At 45.2% G+C, this 17,216-nt stretch overlaps 1 protein-coding gene across 1 annotated transcript in view; it reads left to right on the plus strand.

Annotated features, from left to right (window-relative positions):
* Positions 1-12,185: 12,185 nt before the first annotated feature.
* GLDC (glycine decarboxylase) overlaps positions 12,186-17,216 on the plus strand; it is a 133,472-nt gene continuing 128,441 nt past the window's right edge. Inside the window, exon 1 of the mRNA XM_062208271.1 lies at positions 12,186-12,289. The gene's annotated coding sequence lies outside the window, so the exon portion shown is untranslated. The remainder of the gene's footprint in view (positions 12,290-17,216) is intronic.

Raw genomic sequence — 17,216 nt, forward strand, 5'->3', positions numbered from 1 at the left:
ACTAGTTCTCAAACAATTTTGTGTGTGTGTGCAAATTGTTGAAATCTTTACTTAGTCTAGAATTGGTCTTCTGTGTACAAATTGTAATTTCTGTGTAATTGAAAATGAATCTTAATGGAGAATGGGACTGGCAAGGGAGGGGGGAGTATGGGTGGGAGGGTGGGTATGGTGGGAAGAATGATTATATTATACCTAAAGCTGTACTTATGAAATTTGTATTCCTTAAAAAATAAATTTTAAAAAAGTAGAAACTTTTGAGAAATAAGGACTACCATAAATTTCCTCTTTGAGATAACTTAACAAAATATAAACATAATTCTTTTTTAAAATTGTGTTTCTTGGGGCCTAGGCTGTGGTGCAGTGGATTAAGCTGCCATCTGCAGGGCCAGCATCCCATATAGGTGCCAGTTCAAGTTCTGGCTGTTCCACTTCCAATCCAGCTCCCTGCTAATGCACCTGGGAAAGCAGTGGAGGATGGCCCAAGTGCTTGGGCTCCTGCACCTACGTGGGAGAACTGGAAGAAGCTCCTCACGCCTGGCTTTGCCCTGAACCAGCCCTGGCTGTTGTGGCCATTTGAGGAGTGAACCAGTGGATGGAGTCTTTCTCTCTGTTAAGTCTGCCTTTCAAATAAATAAATAAATAAACCTTAAAATAAATAAATGTGTTTCTTTTTGCAATATATTATTTTAAAATTTGGTGCATAACAAAAAATATCAATAAAAATAGTACTTGGAATAGGAAGCCTCAAAAATAGTGAGTACCTACCTATTCTCAGAAATGAACACTAGATGGCAGGTTTAGACTCATTTTTCCCTCCTGATGAATTCCCAATCTTTCTGAATGGGAAACCTTTCAACCCGGGAGAATACTGACTTCCCGGAACCCCTCCACTGGCACCCGTCAGGGTAGCAGTTACTAGGGACTAAACTAGAAAATGAAGCACCTGTAGAGCCTTCTGGGAAATATTAAAAAAAGAGAGAGAAACAAACAAACAAAAAAAATCTACCTGTGAGTTTTTCCATTCTATTCTCTTTTTTTAAAAATAAATACAATGAATTCACTTCTGTGATGATGGGGAAGGTGGAAAATGAGAAGGGGTTCTTCCTGATTCAATTCTAAAGACCTCATTATTATAGCAAGTTGTTTTAGCCTTCATTTTCTTTTTACTTCTTTTTAAAATCTCTCTACTCTCCATCTATTTTTCTTTCACTCCTTCATGCCTTCAACAAGTATTTATCCAGTATTTACAGTCTACAACTTAGTACACGTGTCCATCCGTGGCTGAGGATAGGAAGTTAAACACAAGGCCAATCTTCCACCCTTCAGACCACCACAGTCACATGGGAGAAGTATGACAGCTACTTAAAAGTCATATCATAAGGTACAATTCCTGACATGTACATTTTTTGGTGGCACATATCAACCTAAAAGCAATTTCTTTCATTTTCTTGACTAATTGTCCAGGATTGAACCTTCAGTACAATGCTGAATAGAAGTGGCATGAACAGATATCCTTGTGTTGCTCTTGATATTAAAAGTATTTCGTTTTTACCATTAAGTGTGATGCTAGCTGTGAGCTTTTCATATTTGCTCCTTATTATGAACTTTCCTTCTATTTACAGTTTGTTGCATGTATTTAATCACATAAAGGTATTGGATTTTGTCAAATGCTTTTTCTGGTGCTATTGTAACAACCACTTGGTTTTGTCCTTTATTCTATTGATATAGTATATTACATTAATTGATTTTCAAATGTTATAGGTGTCTTTTGCTTAATTTTTTTAAAGATTTATTTATTTATTTATTTGAAAGGCAGATTGAAAAGAGAGAAGGAGGCCGGCGCCGCGGCTCACTAGGCTAATCCTCCGCCTTGCGGCGCCGGCACACCGGGTTCTAGTCCCGGTCGGGGCACCGGATTCTATCCCGGTTGCCCCTCTTCCAGGCCAGCTCTCTGCTGTGGCCAGGGAGTGCAGTGGAGGATGGCCCAAGTGCTTGGGCCCTGCACCCCATGGGAGACCAGGGTAAGCACTGGTTCCTGCCATCGGATCAGCGCGGTGCACCGGCCGCAACGCGCTACCGCGGCGGCCATTGGAGGGTGAACCAACGGCAAAAGGAAGACCTTTCTCTCTGTCTCTCTCTCACTATCCACTCTGCCTGTCAAAAATAAAAAAAAATAAAAATAAATTAAAAAAAAAAAAAAAAAAGAGAGAAGGAGAAGGGCCTTTTTTTTACCCTAGTGGGTAAAGCCGCGGCCTGTAGTGTTGGCATCCCACATGGGCACCAGTTTAAAACTCAGCTGATGATGCGTTAGTCATTCATTCATTCATTTAACCCTCAAAGAGTGTCCTATGTGATAGTGCCACCTATTAGAGAAGAAAAACTGATTGGTGAAGAAGAAGTTGTAGCCTTGTTGCAGTCAGAGCCAAAATACTCCACGCTACTGGTAATGCACGTATATCTCTCAGCTTTATTTTCATATTACCAAAGATTATGAATATTAAATGAAGAAAGAAAAGAATATTAATTCTCATTTCTAGAAATCATGCTTTGGGGATATTATAAAATTAAGCCTAATTGAAAAAGATACCAGTCTCTGTTTATTTTTTAAAGATTTATTTTTATTTATTTGAAATAGTTAGAGAGAGAGGTAGAGACAGAGAGAGAGGTCTTCCATCCATTGGTTCACTCCCCAGACGGCCAAAATGGCCAGAGCTGCGCTGATCTGAAGCCAGGAGCTTCCCCCGGGTCTCCCACGTGGGTGCAGGGGCCCAAGGACTTGGGCCATCTTCTACTGCTTTCCCAGGCCATAGCAGAGAGCTGGATCGGAAGTGGAGCAGCTGGGATTAGAAATGGTGTCCAGCCGGCGCCGTGGCTTAACAGGCTAATCCTCCGCCTTGCGGCGCCGGCACACCAGGTTCTAGTCCCGGTTCAGGCGCCGGATTCTATCCCGGTTGCCCCTCTTCCAGGCCAGCTCTCTGCTATGGCCCAGGAAGGCAGTGGAGGATGGCCCAAGTCCTTGGGCCCTGCACCCGCATAGGAGACCAGGAGAAGCACCTGGCTCCTGGCTTCGGATCAGTGAGTTGCGCCGGCCGCAGCGGCCATTGGAGGGTGAACCAACGGCAAAAAGGAAGACCTTTCTCTCTCTCTCTCTCTCTCTCTCTTTCTCTCTCACTGTCGCTATCCACTCTGCCTGTCAAAAAAAAAAAAAAAAAAGAAGAAGAACTGGTGTCCATATAGGATGCTGGCACTGCAGGAAAGGGCGTTAACCTGCTGCGCCACAGCACTGGCACTGAAGGTCTATAAATTAAACTGACAGACTAATGGGGAAAAAAGTCTATTCATATGTATTGATGTAACAAAACAAATACCTAGTTAAAGGCTTTTATCCACACACTCAACTTAGTCTCTATTTAAATATAAATCTGTTTCTGAAGAGGGCTTTCAGCTTAGCAGTTAAGACACTGGTGGGTTCACCTGCATCCCATATCAGAGTGCTTGGATTCAAGTTCTGACTGCTCCTGTTTCTAGCTTCTTTCTAATGCACATCTTGAAGGCAAGCAGATGGTAGCAGTTCGGTTCCTACCAGCCCTAACCATTGAGGGCACTTGGGGAATGATGGAAGCTTTCTCTCTCTCTCAAATAAATAAAATAAATAAAAATATATGATTCTAAAAATACATAAATGTTCATCTATTTTTAAAAGCACTTACTTAAAAGATGGTGGTGGGAAGGTCAGCATTAACCACAGCGCAGATCCGTGATTTCAGATGAGACTAGAAACACATTCTCTTAGGCATCAGGTAGAGGTCCTCCAGGAGCAAGGCTGTGAAACAAAAAGTGAAGACTGTGAGTGCCTGTAGTTAAAGACACTTTTTTTTTTTACAAGTCTGTACAGATTTTTTTAATAGGAAAACATTCACAGTATAATGTGCATTGAATTAATAAAGAATATTATAAAATTATATATTGTATAGGCCTAATGTCTTTTTTTTTTTTAAAGGAAGGAGGGAGGTAAGGGAAGAGAGAGGGAAAGAATAGAAAGAAATCAAGAAAGAAGAAATCATGGGGCCGGCAAAAACATTTTTGCAAAAGCACCAGACATGTGTTCGTGGAAGGGAAGTAGTTCCCTGAGCTCCTAATCACCTGTGAAATTATCCCAGGGCTCAAATCAGAGGCAACTCTTTTTTTTGCTGACATCTCAGCTGACACCTAAGTGTCAGGTGGAGACTCACTCCTAGGCACTAAATCCATGTTCGACTTCCCTTTCCCTTGAAGCTTACTTGGGGTCTGTATACCCAACCTTCCCTCATGGACCACAGAGGTAGTCTTAACTGAAAAAAAAAGACCCTATTTTTGGTAGAATAGAAACTGAAAAGACCTTGATGCTTTTCTTTCTGCTCTACCCAAAGCTAACTCACTTTATATTCATTTCTGCATCTTGTTTTTCTGATTGCTAATCATCATCCATTTGTCTGTTGGATGAAGTTCAATGTCGTGTGTTTATGTGTGTGTGTTGGGAGGATATTAAAACTACTCATGACATATCATAATCATTTTCTCATTACTCAGAAATCACTTTTTTGCTTTACTTCCCACCCTCTTTTCTTCTTCTTCTTCTTTTTTTTTTTTTTTTTTTTTTAGTTGTAGCACCTTTATGTGCATACCTGTACAACATAGTTTGGTTTGAAGTTTACATGTATAGATTTATATTTATGACTTGCTCTTTTCCTGAACATTGTGATATTTATCCATGTTGCATTATGGTTCATTACTTTTCACAGACACACAATTTTATTTTATTTTATGAATCTAGTATACTTTACCTCTTCTCATGTCCATGGGGTTTGTTTCTGTTTAGGGCTATGTACTCTAGCCACAGATGTTTTTTCAAGAATGAGTATGCACATGTATCACACAGGGATCTTGTTAAGATACAGATTCTGATTCAGGCAGTCTGCAGTGGGGCCTGTAAATTTTCATTTCTAACAAATTCCCTGGAAATGTTCATGTTTCTGATCTATTTAGCCCACAGTTGATTAGCAAGGCACTATGTATAACTGGAAGTGAAAGAGCTGGGTCCCAGGTTTTCAATGTTGTAGATAACATCAAACTGTTTGGCAAATTCTGGCACTTATTTACACTCTCCCCAGCAGTGTTTGGGTGTTCCTGAGCTTATTATTCTTGCCACCATGTCATTTTTTAAAAATTTATTGTATTTATTTGAAAGGCAGAGTTACAGAGAGACAGAGGGAGAGATAAGCAAGATCTTCCATCCACTGGTTCACTCCCTAGATGGCCTCAGTGGCCAGGGCAGGGCCAGGGCAAACCAGGAGCCAGGAGCTTCATCTAGGTCTCCCAGATGGGTGCAGGGGCCCAAGGAGCTGGGCCATCTTCCACTGCTTTTCCAGATGCATTAGCTAATTGTATTGGAATTGGAGTGACCGGGGCTGGAGTTGGCACCCACATGGGATGCTGGCATTACAGGCTTAACCTATTATGCCACAATACCAGCACTCCACCATTTGTTATTGTCAGATTCCTAATATTTGTCAACTACAGGGGTGTCCTAACTTGTGTTGTTCTTGATATTTATGAGATTTAAAGGCTTTGTATGTTTAGTATTTATCTGGATTTCCCATCTTCTCCTACCTCCATTTTTTCTACTTCTCATTGAAAAAGCATTATACCTTTTACCATTGTTACTGAGGAAAAACTTTCCCCTAACCTCTTATGCTCATACCCTGAAGGTCTATAAATTAAACTACAAAAGACAGACGAATGGGGAAAAAAGTCTATTCATAGGCCAGCATCGTGGCTCAACAGGCTAATCCTCCACCTTGCGGCGCCGGCACACCGTGTTCTAGTCCCAGCCGGGACGCCGGATTCTGTCCCGGTTGCCCCTCTTCCAGGCCAGCTCTCTGCTATGGCCCAGGAAGGCAGTGGAGGATGGCCCAAGTCCTTGGGCCCTGCACCCCATGGGAGACCAGGAGGAAGCACCTGGCTCCTGCCTTCGTATCTGCGCAGTGCGCCGGCTGCAGCACGCCAGCCGCGGTGGCCATTGGAGAGCGAACCAACGACACCCTCTCTGTCTCTCTCTCACTATCCACTCTGCCTGTCAAAAATAAAAAAAAAAAATTTTTTTTTAAAGTCTATTCATATGCATTGATATAACAAAACAAATACCTACTTAAAGGCTTTTATCCACACACTTAACTTAGCAGGGAACAGAATAGGTATCTCTATGAAAGACAAAAAATTTTTGTTTATACAGGTACAAGTGATCCTTCTATCTACTTCAGGGCCTTGAAATTCTCTTGTACATCAGATTTTTCCAGTTGGTTTCTCTTGGTCTATCCTCTGTGAGTAGATATACTTCATTTTCTAGACTTTCCTGGGAAGGTAAGCTAGAAAAGGTTCCTCTCTGCATCTACTGATTCTCAAATGTCTTTAGCTTAAAATAATCTTCATACCAACTCTATAGTTTCAAGTATGTCTTTATATGATCATGTAAATTTCCAACAATTTTTTAATTCTTAAAGTTTCTAACTGATGGGAGCATTACAGGTGAAATGGCAGCTGACAAAAATATTATTACCTCGGTTCTGTGTCTCACATGGAAGAATTTCCAAGCAGACATGCAGAAAGATTTAAAAGTAAGATTTATTAGAGTCAAAGACTTCCAGACAGATTGGCATAGAGGGGGCCTCCAAGAGAGGAAAAAACTCTGAAGGACTGGTGGTAGCTGGAATTTTTAAGCACAATTTCAGGGAAGAAAAAAAAAATTTGACAAAATCCATTCTCTGCTGCCCTCCTGGGCCACAGCAGAGAGCTGGAGTGGAAGAGGAGCAACTGGGACTAGTACCTGGCGCCCTAACCAGGACTAGAACCCGGGGTGCTGGTGCCGCAGGCAGAGGATTAGCCAAGTGAACCACAGCGCCAGCCAAAAGTGATATTTCCAAAGGAACTTTTAATTATTTTATTTATCTTCATTATTTATTTATCTAATTAAAGAGTCTCTCCTATGTTCATTTTTGGTAGAATTAAGTATTACGTAAGCATTCTTATTTAGCTCAGTTGGTAGAGACGCTTTTCAGAAATCAAGGGCAAAATTTCCAAATGTTTGCCTTTCATTTTGAAGGAGACTAAAAGCAGCCCAGACTAACACAGTCCCACAGCTCTTTGTAGTACAAACTGTAGCACGTTCCCAGCATGCACACATTAAACAGAACAGGATGGAAGCCCCTTGTAACAAATACTTAACAATGATGACAAGATCAAAGGGCTCCACTAAGACTGCCTCATGGCCTTCACAGTAACTAAGGTGTAATCACTACCTTTGGTCCTTGGAGATAACATGTTTAAGGACACACAAATACCTCTACATTGAGACCTCAGTGGCTTGGTCTCTTTACTAGCCCCTATAATCACACTGTTCTGAACTTTTTCTTTCTTTTATTTATGCATTCATTTGAAAGGCAGAGTTACAGAAAGGCAAAGGCAGAGAGAGAGAGAGAGAGAGAGGCCTTCCATCCATTGGTTCACTCCCCAAATGGCAGCAACAACTGGAGCTGCGCTGATCCAAAGCCAGGAGCCAGGAGTTTCTTCCAGGTCTCCCATGCAAGTACGGAGGCCCAAGCACTTGGGCCATCTTCTACTGCTCTCCCAGGCCATAGTAGAGAGCTGAATCGGAAGTGGAGCAGCCAGGACTCACAAGCACCCATATGGGAAGCCGGCACTGCAGGCTGCAGCTTCACCCACTATGCCACAGTGCCGGTCCCCCAAAACTTCTCTTTTTCTTACTTAAATAAAACTCTATATCTACTCTCATTGCTATGTCTGGTCTCATAAACTGTCATCAACATCAGCACATGAACTCATTTCACCAGTTTTCCTCCAACAATTTCTCTAGGTGTTACCGGAGAAATGCAGGGTTCTTGTCTTCACGCAAGAAAGAATTCAGGCATGAGATAGAGTAGTGGAAAGTAAAAGTAGCAAAGTTTATTAGGGAAGGGACATCCGTAAGAACGGACAGGCACCTCTCCAGACAGGACCTGAGAGAGAGTGCAGTCGCTGGGACAGGGGAATGAGCAAGGTTACATGGTTGAGTGGAGAGATTACACCTGGCCAGGCAGGCGGGCGGCTCAGCAGAGAGGCAGAGGACTGAGCGCGCAGTCCAGTTGAGGCCGGGGGTTTTTAAGAAGATGGTTCTTTGTCTTCACACATCTCCTCCTGAAACAAAGGATTTTATGGCTGTAAATATTAAGAAGCTCCTATTTGGCTGGCGCTGTGGCTTAACAGGCTAATCCTCCACCTTGCGGCGCCAGCACACCAGGTTCTAGTCCCGGTTGGGGCGCCGGATTCTATCCCGGTTGCCCCTCTTCCAGGCCAGCTCTCTGCTATGGCCCAGGAAGGCAGTGGAGGATGGCCCAAGTCCTTGGGCCCTGCACCCGCATGGGAGACCGGGAGAAGCGCCTGGCTCCTGGCTTTGGATCAGCGAGTTGCGCCGGCCGCCGTGGCCATTGGAGGGTGAACCAACGGCAAAAAGGAAGACCTTTCTCTCTGTCTCTCTCTCTCTCTCACTATCCACTCTGCCTGTCCAAAAAAAAAAAAAAAAAAAAAAAGAAGAAGCTCCTATCTGAGTTTTCCCTTGAAGGTTTTAGACAGGAGGAAGCCTAGCTGGTGCCATCCTGGGTTCAGAGGAAGGGTGAGCAGGACCCCCTAGAGAATGGAGATCCAGAGAAGGGTGTTTGAAATGCAGATACTGGGCTGCATCTGGGAGATTGTGGAAGATTTGTCAGGCAGAAGGGGCGGGGACCCCCACCTGGTAGGTTAGTGGGTAGAAGGGGGCAGGGCAGGATGCGAATACCGGGCTGCCCCTGAAACATTATCAGGATGACTTTGAGATGCAGATGCATATGCTGGATGTAGAAGTCTTCTCTTTAGGCCTTTGTCATACACATATAAGCTCATATCTGACTTCCTACCTAACATAGGAATTTCTATGGTTTCATAAGAAATAAAAACAAAGTGAAGATCATAGATTCTGTTTTTCTTACAGATTTAGTTAAGAATTTTTAGAACCTACTAAAGGTTTTTTCTCTCTCATTTGTTTCCTTTTGCTAAATATTTCTCCTTTTCCTTTCCCATAGCTGCCAAGAAACTCAGAGTGAAATACAGTCCACCACAACAAATGTGCTAACTTTGGGCCGGTGCCGTGGCTTAACAGGCTAATCCTCCACCTTGCGGCGCCGGCACACCGGGTTCTAGTCCCGGCCGGGACACCGGATTCTGTCCCGGTTGCCCCTCTTCCAGGCCAGCTCTCTGCTATATGGCCCGGGAAGGCAGTGGAGGATGGCCCAAGTCCTTGGGCCCTTGAACCCACATGGGAGACCAGGAGAAGCACCTGGCTCCTGGCTTCTGATCAGCGAGATGCGCCGCCCACAGCGGCCATTGGAGGGTGAACCAACGGCAAAAAGGAAGACCTTTCTCTCTGTCTCTCTCTCTCACTATCCACTCTGCCTGTCAAAAAAAAAAAAAAAAAAAGTGCTAACTTTGGCATAGAAATTTCTTTTCAGTTTTCCCAATCATACTGAAGATGCTATTTGTGCTGCAAGTTCTTTAAATAAGATCCAAAGTAAGCCGGCGCCGCGGCTCACTAGGCTAATCCTCTGCCTTGCAGCGCCGGCACACCAGGTTCTAGTCCCGGGACGGGGCACCGATCCTGTCCCGGTTGCCCCTCTTCCAGGCCAGCTCTCTGCTGTGGCCAGGGAGTGCAGTGGAGGATGGCCCAAGTCCTTGGGCCCTGCACCTGCATGGGAGACCAGGAGAAGCACCTGGCTCCTGCCATCGGAACAGCGCGGTGCGCCGGCCGCAGCGCGCTACCGCGGCGGCCATTGGAGGGTGAACCAACGGCAAAAGGAAGACCTTTCTCTCTGTCTCCCTCTACTGTCCACCTGCTTGTCAAAAAAAAAAAAAAAAAAAAAGATCCAAAGTACTAAAAAGAAATAAACAGAGGCCAGTGCTGTGGTCCAGCAGGTTAAAGCCCTGGCCTGAAGCGCCAGCATCCTATACGTGTGTCTGTTCTAGTCTTGGCTGCTCCTCTTCCAATCCAGCTCTCTGCTATGGCCAGGATAGCAGTAGAAGATGGCCCAAGCCCTTGGGCCTCTGCAACCACGTGGGAGACCCAGAAGAAACTGCTGGCTCCTGGCTTCGGATCAGCACAGCTCTGGCCATTTCGGCCATCTGGGGAGTGAACCAATGGATGGAAGACCTCTCTCTCTGTTTCTACCTCTCTCTCTCTGTCAAATAAATAAAATAAATCTTTAAAAAAACTATTAAATAAAACAAATTAATAGAAAACCAGCCAAGGGCTTGCATAAAGTTCCCAGAAAAGCAAATATAAGTGGCTCTTAAATATAACACTCATTCTCTTCTAAAATAAACAAAAAATTAATACTATCATTTGATAGCATGACAATCATATAAAATTATCAAAGAAAGAAATTAAGCTGATATTTTGTTGGTGATGCAATGGGAAAAATATATATGTATATGGCAGGTAGGAGTTATTATTAATATTAATATAACCTCTATAGAAAGAACTTTGGCACTCAGCTATCAAGATTATAAATAGAGGAGCCAGCACTGTATTGTAGCAGGTAAAGCCATTGCCTGTAGTGCTGCCATCCAATATGGGCGCTGGTTCCTGTCCTGGTGGGTCCACTTCCAATCCATCTCCCTGCTAATACCCTGGGGAAAACAGCAGAAGATGCCCCAAGTGCTTGGGCCCCTGACAGCAAACTTAAGTGCACAAGATGAAGCTCCAGGCTTCCACCTAGTCCAGCCCTGGTGGAGATCTGGGGAGTGACTGAGCAGATGGAAGATCTCTCTTTCTCTCTCCCTTTTTCCCTAACTCTTTCAACTAAACAAATAAACCTTAAAAAGGGGGGCTGAATGGTCTATGATGTGGCACAGCTGGTAAAGTCACCAGCTGCAGTGCCAGCATCCCATATGGGTGCTGGTTTGAGTCCTGGTGGCTCCATTTCCTATCCAACTCTCTGCTATGGTCTGAGAAAGCAGTAGAAGATGGGCTCAGTCCTTGGGCCCCTGCACCCACATGGGAGACCCGGAAGAAGCTCCTGGCTCCTGGCTTTCCATCAGCTCAGCTCTGAACCAGCTGATGGATCTGTCTCTCCCTCTCCCTCTCCCTCTGCCTCTTTGTAACTCTGCCTTTCAAACAAATCAATGTCTTTTTTTAAAAGTATATAAAAAAAATGAACAGAAGTACTCCCATGCTTATAAGGAAGAATAGTCTAAAATAGGAAGGGCACACCAGGGAAAAATATGCTCTAATAAAACAGCATACCTAAAACCTAATCATCAGAAATATTTTTATGATTTTGATGCCTGTGTTTCGAACACAACAGCCAGAGAAAATAATGCCAAGCTGCTGGGGAACACCTAGAGATGGTAGCAGAGGATTAGCCCTGCTACCTAGGGACAGTGATGGAAATCAGGGACAAGACACTTGTTGAACTGGGTATGAAAACATTAACTTTTTGATACAAATATCAAACATTCGCGGCTCAATCCATTTAAACACTTTATATACCCCTAGGGAGGCCGGGGCAGATCCAACACAGACAAAAGGTCAGCTTTGTGTTAACCCCGGGAGGAGGTAGGGGCCCCTGGGCAGAATTACAAAGAAGCTGAGTAGGCCCTGCAGCCTGCAGAGGGAGCCTGTGGTCGTCCTAAAGGTGAGCAGGAGCTGAGGAACCGCGAGGGAGTCTGAACAGAGGTTTAGTCCCAGACAGGCCCTGGAAGACTCGGCCACAAAGACTCCTCGGAACCACGAGTCAACTGCACGCGCTCCCACGCCAGCGCTGGCTCTCGCGAGAGGTCGAAGCGCGGCGCCACATCCCCAGGCGGCGCGCAGTCCCCGTCTGCGGCCCCCTTCCTCCCACCTGGGGATGGCGACCAGTACAGCTACCGTAGATAAGGGCGAAACCTCGTCCCGCCTACCCGTGACTGCTAATTTTCAGGCCACCTTCTGCCTCAAAGCCCCAAAGCGGCAGGCAGGCAGGCAGCCAGCCGTGCTTCCACAGCCCTTGAAGACAGACCTGGCCAGAAGGGAGCGGGTACTGCGCATGCGCCAAAGGCCGCGCCGCGTGAAGAGAGTGAGAAAGCGCACTCACCCGGGCGGCTCTCGCCCTCGGGCGCAAAGTCGCGCGACACGGAAGTCACGTGACCCGCTCCTGGTCGGGGAGCTGGGGGACTGTAGTAGCGTTTGGTGAGTCACGTGAGTCTGACAGGCTCAAGGCCCCAAATTATGTTCCTCCTTCAGGTTCCGTTCCTCCCTTCCCTGCCCGCGGCACCCAAACTGGCTGTTCTCGGATCTTCCTGCCCCCTCCCCTCCGTCCCTGGCCCCTTCTTCATGGAATGTAGAAAGAGTTGAGCAGGTGGTAGGAACAGGTCCACTGAGAACTATCCCAAAGCGCACACAGATGCGCTAGCACCGGACCGTACCCACACTTGTTGCAAATGGCAGAAGGGCTCCGTTGTGGGCCTCTGGGGACTCTGGCGCTGGCGACGAACACGGTCTTCAGCGGCGGGGGAGCTGGGGGCCCAACGCTGTTGGGGCGGTTCACCTGTGGGCAGCAGGGACTGCAGCTTGTTACGGTTTGCTCAGTCCTGTAGCCCAAGGCCTCCGTAGTCTCCTAGAAGCCCTGCGAGGGCATTCTCTTTCCTAAGGGAAGAAGGTGGCCCAAGTACTTAGCCCCTGCCACCCACGTAGGAGACTAGGCTAGAGCTCCTGGCTTCAGCTTGGCCCAGACCTGTTGGGAGCATTTGGGAAGTGAACCAGCAGATGGGAAGATTCCCTCCCCACCACCATTGCTCTGGCCTTCAAGTCAGTCAATAAAAAGAAAAATAAATAGAAAAACCTAAAGAATTGAGTAACAAGTTGAAGAGTTGTCGAAAGGTCCAACGGTTTCCAATAGAGAATAGTCGGCTACCAAAATCTCTCCAGCAAGTTCAACCAAACATAACTAAAACATAATACCATTTGTTACTGCAATACTTCCATAGAAAAGGGGGGGGGGGGGGAAGCGGGGAAATCTCTTCGGTTTTTTAAGAGGCTTAGCATAACTCTAATAGGGAAACCTGACAAGAAGAGTAATTGAAGGAAAATTATATGCCAGTGTTGCTCCTGGCAAAGATCTGTAAGCACTATTAGGAAGTCTAGTATTATATAAAGGAAATACATTATGAACAAGTTGGGTTATTTTAACATTCAAAAACAAATTTTTATTTCTTTTTGTACAGGCAGAGTGGACAGTGAGAGAGAGAGAGAGACAGAGAGAAAGGTCTTCCTTTTTGCCGTTGGTTCACCCTCCAATGACCACTGCGGCCTATGCATCTTGCTGATCCGAAGCCAGGAGCCAGGTGCTTCTGGTCTCCCATGCGGGTGCAGGGCCCAAGGACTTGGGCCATCCTCCACTGCCTTCCTGGGCCATAGCAGAGAGCTGGCCTGGAAGAGGGGCAACTGGGATAGAATCTGGCGCCCCAACCGGAACTAGAACCCGGTGTGCCTGTACCGCAAGGCAGAGGATTAGCCTGTTAAGCCATGGCGCTGGCCAAAAACAAATTATTATATCAAGATATTAATGGATAGATAGAATATTGCTTCAGTAAATGCAGAAAAGATTAAATGAAGCACTTAATGATCAACACTCAGGAAAACCAGAAATAGAGGAAAAAGTAACTTGATAGTTTCTGTAAGAAATGATACACCAAACAGTCTACTTAGGAGTGAAGCATGGAGAACTTTCTTACAGTCTTGTGTTGAATTTGGTGTGAAAAAGGAGTCGTAGAACCTTTGTCTCTATGGAGGTTTTCAGAATCAGGGTTTTGCTGATTCTTTATACATCGAACTGCAAATTGGTAGTTTGATTATTTATTTTAAGCATAGTAATCATAGTTTGTTTTTTTTTTTAAGATTTATTTATTTGTTTGAGAGGCAGAGGCAGAGAAGGAGAGAGAGAGAGGTTTTTCATCCACTGGTTCACTCCCCAGATGGCTGCAATGGCCAGAACTGAGCCATTCCAAAGTCAGGATCCAGGGGCTTCCTCCGGATCTTCCCACATAAATGCAGGGGCCCAAGGACCTGGGCCATCTTCCACTGCTTTCTCAGGCCATAGCAGAGAGCTGGATGGGAAGTGGAGCAGCCAGGACTTAAACCGGTGCCAATATGGGATGCCGGCACTGCAGGCCGGTGCTTTAACCCACTGCACCACAGTGCCGACCCCATTATTTTATAATCTATATAATAATTCCAGGGTCTGAATTTTTTCAGTTTCTTTTTTGTTGTCTATGTTGTATGTCATCCATGGTGTCCTTTTTCCTTCTGTGTTTCCTCCTTGTCCTTGAGAAAATATTTGTGGGAAAAAAACCATACTTTTGGCTTCTTCTAGAGAGGATTTTTGTTTGCTTCTGCTAAGTGCCCCGATGCCTTCTCAGTCTGAGGCCAGAGGTTCTTTGGATCATTGTGAATGCATGTTACAGATCTGAGCAAAAGCTGCCCAGTGAGTAGTCACAACTACTAAGAGATAGAACTTCTTCTGTTTTTTGTTTTTTTTTTTTTTTTGACAGGCAGAGTGGACAGTGAGAGAGAGAGACAGAAAAGTCTTCCTTTGCCTTTGGTTCGCTCTCCAATGACCGCCGTGGCCGGCACACCGCACTGATCTGAAGCCAGGAGCCAGGTGCTTCTCCTGGTCTCCCATGCGGGTGCAGGGCCCAAGGACTTGGGCCATCCTCCACTGTACTCCCGGGCCATAGCAGAGAGCTGGCCTGGAAGAGGGGCAACCGGGACAGAATTGGCACCCCGACCGGGACTAGAACCCAGTGTGCCAGCGCCGCAGGCGGAGGATTAGCCTATTGAGCTGCAGCGCCGGCCTTTTTTCTTCATAACCTTGCTTCTCCTCCCTATTGTAGTCAATGCAAAAGCAACATTTCCCAAAGTTATATGGTTCTGGTTCACTTTTCCCTTAGGGTGTAGACTGTGAAGTCCCAACTTAACACAGGAAGGGTCACCTGTTAACATTTTCACCTTGTGTCCTGAGCAAAGAAGGGATTTGCGCTGGCCCTTGATTGTTCTTTCCATGCCCTGTGAGACTGCTTCGAACAATGCTGGATGCTCCCTGACTAGCAGATGTTCTCAGGGCAAGGATAGCTTTTGTGCTTGTGTCTCCAGATTCCTACCTTCTGTTATCTTTGGCCTAATAACTCTTAACATCTTGTCAGCAATTTCATGCTTTGGAGAGATGTGTTTTATAGTTTATTCAACATCTTTAGTCATTATCAATGAGTATATTGGTTGAATAGCCTAACCCATCATAAATGGAAATAGACATCTGAGGTTTCATCCATTTTCTTCAGGCTGTTGCTTTTATATCTGAAGACACTTTGCTGAAGGTTAAATTCCTTCACTTTTTTTTTTTTATTGTGTACTTTGTAGTCATTGCTCTGTGTTCTTTTAGCATTGAATTTTGATATGGAGATAGCTAAAGTCAGCTTGCTTTCTCTTACCATTTATAGTTGATATGTTCTTTTTGTATAGATAACCCATTTTCTTCAACCAGATTTAGAGAAAATTTAGTATAGTGATTCTCTTAGCTGTTGAATCTTGTTTCCACTAGATAAATTTCCAACTTCCAAAAAGAATGAACAGTTTCCAACGTCCAAAAGAATGCAGGAAATGAATGAGTTTCTTTTATAATTTTATATATTTTAATATTCTTAAATGCATATAGATATGGATAGGGCAAATATGGATAATCATGTTTTTTTATTTTATTATTTTTTTTAATTGACAGATAGAGTTAGACAGTGAGAGAGAGAGACAGACAGAGAGAAAGGTCTTCCTTCCATTGGTTCACCCCTCAAATGGCCACTTCGGCCGGAGCTACGCCGTTCCAAAGCCAGGAGCCAGGTGCTTCCTCCTGGTCTCCCACGTGGGTGCAGGTGCCCAAGGACCTGGACCATCCTTCACTGCCTTCCCGGGCCGCAACAGAGAGCTGGACTGGAAGAAGAGCAACCGGGACTAGAAGCCAGCACCCATATGGGATGCCGGTGCCGCAGGCATAGGATTAGCCAAGTGAGCCACAGCGCTGGCCCCAATCAGGGTATTTTAAAAAAAAATTTACTTATTTACTTGAAAGTCAGAGTTACACACAGAGAGGAGAGGCAGAGAGAGAGAGAGAGAGAGGGAGAGGGAGAAAGAGAGAGAGAGGTCTTCCATCTGCTGGTTCACTCCCCAATTGGCAGCAATAGTTGGAGCTGGGCTGATCCGAAGCTAGGAGCCAGGAGCTTCTTCCATGTCTCCCATGCAAGGGCCAAAGGTGCAAGGGCGTAAGGTCTTGGTCCATCTTCTACTGCTTTCCCAGGCCACAGCAGAGAGCTGGATTGGAAGTGGAGCAGCCAGGATTCAAACCAGCGTCCATGTGAGATGCTGGTACTGCAGGCAGTGGCTTTACCCACTAAGCCACAGCGCCAACCCCAATCATAGGTTTTAATTATTTTTTAGTGCCTACCGTGTGCCTTAAACTATGCTATATGCTTGATTTATACCTTTGTACATAAGATATACACATCCTTGTTCTTAGGGTGCATACACTGAGCTCAAAGATCTAGATATTCAAGAATAATCAAACAACTATTATTTAATTAAAACTGTGATAAGTGCTGCCCCGAGTTCAGCATAAAAAGAAAGACCTAGGCCGGTGCCGCAGCTCACTTGCTAATCCTCCGGCTGCAGCGCCGGCACCTTGGGTTGTAGTCCTGGATGGGGCACCGGATTCTGTCCTGGTTGCTTCTCTTCCAGTCCAGCTCTCTGTTGTGGCCTGGGAGTGCAGTGGAGGATGGCCCAAGTGCTTGGGCCCTGTATCCACATGGGGGACCAGGAGAAAGCACCTGGCTCCTGGCTTCGGATCGGCATAGTACACTGGCCATAGTGGCCCTTTGTGGGGTGAACCAACGGAAAAAGAAGACCTTTCTCTGTCTCTCCCTCTGTCTAACTCTGCCTATCAAAAATAAAATAAAAAATAAAATAAAAAAGACCTAACCTAGCTTGGAAAATTTGGGTAGGTTTCAGTGAAGTAGTCAGAAATTAATTTGAGCCTGAAAGATAAGGAGGAATCAGGTGAAAAGTTGTGGAATGA

The sequence above is a fragment of the Lepus europaeus genome, chromosome 12, assembly GCF_033115175.1.
Source record: "Lepus europaeus isolate LE1 chromosome 12, mLepTim1.pri, whole genome shotgun sequence".
In the NCBI taxonomy this organism is placed as follows: domain Eukaryota; kingdom Metazoa; phylum Chordata; class Mammalia; order Lagomorpha; family Leporidae; genus Lepus; species Lepus europaeus.